The following is a 6,999-nucleotide window of genomic DNA, read 5'->3' as shown; positions in this document are numbered from 1 at the left end:
GAAATGACAAACTTCAGAAGCCTTTTAAAACATCAAATACACTGCAAGTTTTAGTTTTCCTGCAACAGGGTGATCAAATTCAGATCCTACATCTGTACAGAGATGATGTCTTTATCTGAAAAAGGAAGTTTGAGTTATTAGCAATGAAGTTGCAACTGTCAGCTGCTGTAAACCTCTGTGATTGGATGTTATAGACCCCAATCTGAACAGTTTCTTCCCCGTGGTTACAGCCTTTAGCTCTATGCTCACTCTACCTAGTTCAATGTATTGTTGTACGTGAACTTTGTGCAAACTCCACCGCCTGTATTCTGTCTCTTAATGTTTTCTTTCACTAGCAGCACCATGTCACCATGTTAAATAATGTGTTCAGATGTAGGATCTTTCCAACTCTGAGGACATGTCATTGTGATGTCATTTATTACATTTCAACCTGCTGATAAAGGCAACTAGAAGGCTGAACCCAGAAGACAACTCTAAATCAACACTTACTGATATTATCCTAACATCCTTTCACTCATATTATTGTGTCTCTTTGTTCAACGAATGTCGGGCAGCCTGTGATGTTAATATAGTTGAAAACAGCAGGCAGGGAGGTCAACACCCTACAGGCAGCCTGTGCTGTTAATATAGTTGAAAACAGCAGGCAGGGAGGTCAACACCCTACAGGCAGCCTGTGCTGTTAATATAGTTGAAAACAGCAGGCAGGGAGGTCAACACCCTACGGGCAGCATGTGCTGTTAATATAGTTGAAAACAGCAGGCAGGGAGGTCAACACCCTACAGGCAGCCTGTGCTGTTAATATAGTTGAAAACAGCAGGCAGGGAGGTCAACACCCTACGGGCAGCATGTGCTGTTAATATAGTTGAAAACAGCAGGCAGGGAGGTCAACACCCTACAGGCAGCCTGTGCTGTTAATATAGTTGAAAACAGCAGGCAGGGAGGTCAACACCCTACAGGCAGCCTGTGCTGTTAATATAGTTGAAAACAGCAGGCAGGGAGGTCAACACCCTACAGGCAGCCTGTGCTGTTAATATAGTTGAAAACAGCAGGCAGGGAGGTCAACACCCTACAGGCAGCCTGTGCTGTTAATATAGTTGAAAACAGCTGGCAGGGAGGTCAACACCCTACGTATTGCACCAATAGGGTTAACCCACATGGTGGGAATTGTTACCTGGCTCACACAAAAGCATGTCTCAGACACCAATGTAGCAAACAGCAGGGCAGGGAAGCGAACCCAGGTTGCATGTGTGAAAGGTGAACAACCTACGCATCGCGCCATTGGCACCAATTGGGTAACTTGGTTGGAATTGTGACGTGGCTCACTACACTATAGAGGAACTATGATACAATTACATTATCATATGAAATGTAGAGGAACTATGATACAATTACATTATCATATGAAATGTAGAGGATTACTATACTATTGTGGAACTATGATACAATTACATTATCATATGAAATGTAGAGGAACTATGATAAAATTACATTATCATATGAAATGTTAAATGTAGAACTATAATATATGAATGTTGACATATTGAATTTGACTTGACCACGTCCAGTCAGCTCCATGTTGTATGATTAAACTGACACCAACCTGTCTCAGTAGAAGTAGACTGTTAGCAGTGTTTTACTGTCATTCACTATACTAACATTACACCATACATTTAATGTATCTACAGTTAGGAGTGTTTTACTTCACTATACTAACATTACACCATACATTTAATGTATCTACAGTTAGGAGTGTTTTACTGTCATTCACTATACTAACATTACACCAGACATTTAATTTATCTACTGTTAGGAGTGTTATACTTCACTATACTAACATTACACCATACATTTAATGTATCTACTGTTAGGAGTGTTTTACTGTCATTCACTATACTAACATTACACCAGACATTTAATTTATCTACTGTTAGGAGTGTTTTACTTCACTATACTAACATTACACCAGACATTTAATGTATCTACTGTTAGGAGTGTTTTACTGTCATTCACTATACTAACATTACACCATACATTTAATGTATCTACTGTTAGGAGTGTTTTACTTCACTATACTAACATTACACCAGACATTGAATGTCTCTACACACTTTACAATAATCCCTGGCAGGATTCTCACCTTGTAGCCTGAATTCACAACCAGAACATGTCAAGTCATTGAGATATTTTCTGTTGTGTTCTGTATATTCTGATGGATGAGGTCTGAGCTGGAATGTGAAGCTAACTGAACCTGGCTATTTTTAGAAAACCAGTATATCTGGCTAGTATCATAGTTTACCCCTCAGGCTATGTTCAGGTTTCAGCATCAGGCAGGTATCAACATGCCGAGTCGTAGGCTACAACCTGGGTTGTATTCATTAGTTTACTCCACAGCCAACGGTTTTAAAATGTTGCATAAACAGTTTACAGTTTCCAAACACTGTACAACGTGACAAAAACGTTTTTCTACAGTTGGCACTATTGAATACACACAACCTGTTTTGATGAAGTGGAATTTGTTATTAGGCTTTCCACAATATGTATTTGTCTCTCTTTCACACAACTAAGTGAGAAGCATAAAAATGAGATTGTTTGTTGCTTGTTGTGTTTTAAGCCTGTTTTGAGAAGACAAGTCTATAGACCTATGATACAGTAGGAGATCACCCTGGTCTATAGACCTATGATACAGTAGGAGATCACCCTGGTCTATAGACCTATGATACAGTAGGAGATCACCCTGGTCTATAGACCTATGATACAGTAGGAGATCACCCTGGTCTATAGACCTATGATACAATAGGAGATCACCCTGGTCTACAGACCTATGATACAGTAGGAGACCACCCTGGTCTATAGACCTATGATACAGTAGGAGATCACCCTGGTCTATAGACCTATGATATACAGTAGGAGATCACCCTGGTCTACAGACCTATGATACAGTAGGAGATCACCCTGGTCTATAGACCTATGATACAGTAGGGGAACACCCTGGTCTATAGACCTATGATACAGTAGGAGATCACCCTGGTCTATAGACCTATGATACAGTAGGAGATCACCCTGGTCTATAGACCTATTATACAGTAGGAGAGCACCCTAGTCTATAGAACTATGATACAGTAGGAGATCACCCTGGTCTATAGACCTATGATACAGTAGGAGACCACCCTGGTCTACAGACCTATGATACAGTAGGAGATCACCCTGGTCTACAGACCTAGGATACAGTAGGAGTATATATTTTACCTCTTGGGGATGTTATTCGAAAACATAATGTTAACTTTCACTGCTATGCGGATGACACACAGCTGTACATTTCAATGAAACATGGTGAAGCCCCAAAATTGCCCTCGCTAGAAGCATGTGTTTCAGACATAAGGAAGTGGATGGCTGCAAACTTTCTACTATTAAACTCGGACAAAACAGAGATGCTTGTTCTAGGTCCCAAGAAACAAAGAGATCTTCTGTTGAATCTGACAATTAATCTTAATGGTTGTACAGTCGTCTCAAATAAAACTGTGAAGGACCTCGGCGTTACTCTGGACCCTGATCTCTCTTTTGAAGAACATATCAAGACCATTTCGAGGACAGCTTTTTTCCATCTACGTAACATTGCAAAAATCAGAAACTTTCTGTCCAAAAATGATGCAGAAAAATTTATCCATGCTTTTGTCACTTCTAGGTTAGACTACTGCAATGCTCTACTTTCCGGCTACCCGGATAAAGCACTAAATAAACTTCAGTTAGTGCTAAATACGGCTGCTAGAATCCTGACTAGAACCAAAAAATTTGATCATATTACTCCAGTGCTAGCCTCTCTACACTGGCTTCCTGTCAAAGCAAGGGCTGATTTCAAGGTTTTACTGCTAAGCTACAAAGCATTACATGGGCTTGCTCCTACCTATCTCTCTGATTTGGTCCTGCCGTACATACCTACACGTACGCTACGGTCACAAGACGCAGGCCTCCTAATTGTCCCTAGAATTTCTAAGCAAACAGCTGGAGGCAGGGCTTTCTCCTATAGAGCTCAATTTTTATGGAACGGTCTGCCTACCCATGTCAGAGACGCTAACTCTGTCTCAACCTTTAAGTCTTTACTGAAGACTCATCTCTTCAGTGGGTCATATGATTGAGTGTAGTCTGGCCCATGAGCGGGAAGGTGAACGGAAAGGCTCTGGAGCAACGAACCGCCCTTGCTGTCTCTGCCTGGCCGGTTCCCCTCTTTCCACTGGGACTCTCTGCCTCTAACCCTATTACAGGGGCTGGGTCACTGGCTTACTGGGGCTCTCTCATGCCGTCCCTGGAGGGGGTGCGTCACCTGAGTGGGTTGATTCACTGTTGTGGTCATCCTGTCTGGGTTGGCGCCCCCCTTGGGTTGTGCCGTGGCGGAGATCTTTGTGGGCTATACTCGGCCTTGTCTCAGGATGGTAAGTTGGTGGTTGAAGTTATCCCTCTAGTGGTGTGGGGGCTGAGCTTTGGCAAAGTGGGTGGGGTTATATCCTTCCTGTTTGGCCCTGTCCGGTGGTGTCCTCGGATGGGGCCACAGTGTCTCCTGACCCCTCCTGTCTCAGCCTCCAGTATTTATGCTGCAGTAGTTTATGTGTCGGGGGCTAGGGTCAGTTTGTTATATCTGGAGTACTTCTCCTGTCCTATTCGGTGTCCTGTGTGAATCTAAGTGTGCGTTCTCTAATTCTCTCCTTCTCTCTTTCTTTCTCTCTCTCGGAGGACCTGAGCCCTAGGACCATGCCCCAGGACTACCTGACATGATGACTCCTTGCTGTCCCCAGTCCACCTGGCCATGCTGCTGCTCCAGTTTCAACTGACCTGAGCCCTAGGACCATGTCCCAGGACTACCTGACATGATGACTCCTTGCTGTCCCCAGTCCACCAGGCAATGCTGCTGCTCCAGTTTCAACTGTTCTGCCATACTATTATTCGACCATGCTGGTCATTTATGAACATTTGAACATCTTGGCCATGTTCTGTTATAATCTCCACCCGGCACAGCCAGAAGAGGACTGGCCACCCCACATAGCCTGGTTCCTCTCTAGGTTTCTTCCTAGGTTTTGGCCTTTCTAGGGAGTTTTTCCTAGCCACCGTGCTTCTACAGCTGCATTTCTTGCTGTTTGGGGTTTTAGGCTGGGTTTCTGTACAGCACTTTGAGATATCAGCTGATGTACGAAGGGCTATATAAATACATTTGATTTGATTTGATTTGATTTAGGAGCTCACCCTGGTCTATAGACCTATGATACAGTAGGAGATCACCCTGGTCTATAGACCTATGATACAGTAGGAGATCACCCTGGTCTATAGACCTATGAAACAGTAGGAGATCACCCTGGTCTATAGACCTATGATACAGTAGGAGATCACCCTGGTCTATAGACCTATGATACAGTAGGAGATCACCCTGGTCTATAGACCTATGATACAGTAGGAGATCACCCTGGTCTATAGATCTATGATACAGTAGGAGATCACCCTGGTCTATAGACCTATGATACAGTAGGAGATCACCCTGGTCTATAGACCTATGATACAGTAGGAGATCACCCTGGTCTATAGACCTATGATACAGTAGGAGATCACCCTGGTCTATAGACCTATGATACAGTACACTCTTAGAATAAAGGGTTCTAAACGGATCCTCTGGCTGTTCCCACAGGAGAACGCTTTTGGGTTCGAGGTAGAATTCTCCTGGCTTCTATGTAGAACCCTCTGTGGAAAGGGTTCTTCATGGAACCCAAAAGGGTTCTACCTAGTACCAAAAAGGGTTCTACAAAGGGTTCTCCTATGAGGACAGCCAAAGAACCCTTTTAGATTCTAGATAGTGTAGGAGTGATCACCCTGGGGCACACAGATGGGCACAGAACCAATTCACCCCAAGCATCTAATTTATATCAAACATTTTAAGGAGAGTAGGACTATTATAACACTGTCCACCAGAAATATCATCAACTATATGAATACACATAACAATATCATCAACTATATGAATACACATAACAATATCATCAACTATATGAATACACATAACAATATCATCTACTATATGAATATAACAATATCATCAACTATATGAATACACATAACAATATCATCAACTATATGAATACACATAACAATATCATCAACTATATGAATACACACAACAATATCATCAACTATATGAATACACATAACAATATCATCAACTATATGAATACACATAACAATATCATCAACTATATGAATACACACAACAATATCATCAACTATATGAATACCCATAACAATATCATCAACTATATGAATACCCATAACAATATCATCAACTATATGAATACCATAACAATATCATCAACTATATGAATACCCATAACAATATCATCAACTATATGAATACCCATAACAATATCATCAACTATATGAATACCCATAACAATATCATCAACTATATGAATACACATAACAATATCATCAACTATATGAATACACATAACAATCGTCGTCTTACCTTTTATCTCTCAATAGAAACAGAGTCTGAATGATCATCAGGTCGTCAAAAGTTACTTTCATTTGCTCTGCTCATTTACATATCAGGTTCTGCCTGTTCTCTCTCCCTCTCTCTTTATAGCTCTTACAATGTGTCTTGTCTACAACTGTCTGGAACTCTATTCTTCTGTCTCTCTCCATCACTTTCTCTGTGTCGTCTGTTGCTGTCTCCGTGTCTTGTCTGGTGTCTCTCTCCATCATATCCTATTCTGTTGCTGTCTCTGTGTCTTGTCTGGTGTCTCTCTCCATCATATCCTATTCCTCTGTTGCTGTCTCTGTGTCTTGTCTGGTGTCACTCTCCATCATATCATAGTCTGTTGCTGTCTCTGTGTCTTGTCTGGTGTCTCTCTCCATCATATCCTATTCCTCTGTTGCTGTCTCTGTGTCTTGTCTGGTGTCTCTCTCCATCACATCCTATTCCTCTGTTGCTGTCTCTGTGTCTTGTCTGGTGTCTCTCTCCAT

This window comes from Oncorhynchus nerka, unplaced genomic scaffold (assembly GCF_034236695.1).
Source record: "Oncorhynchus nerka isolate Pitt River unplaced genomic scaffold, Oner_Uvic_2.0 unplaced_scaffold_1393, whole genome shotgun sequence".
Classification (NCBI taxonomy): domain Eukaryota; kingdom Metazoa; phylum Chordata; class Actinopteri; order Salmoniformes; family Salmonidae; genus Oncorhynchus; species Oncorhynchus nerka.
The sequence above is the reverse complement of the archived record's forward strand: the minus strand, read 5'-3'. Positions refer to the sequence as shown.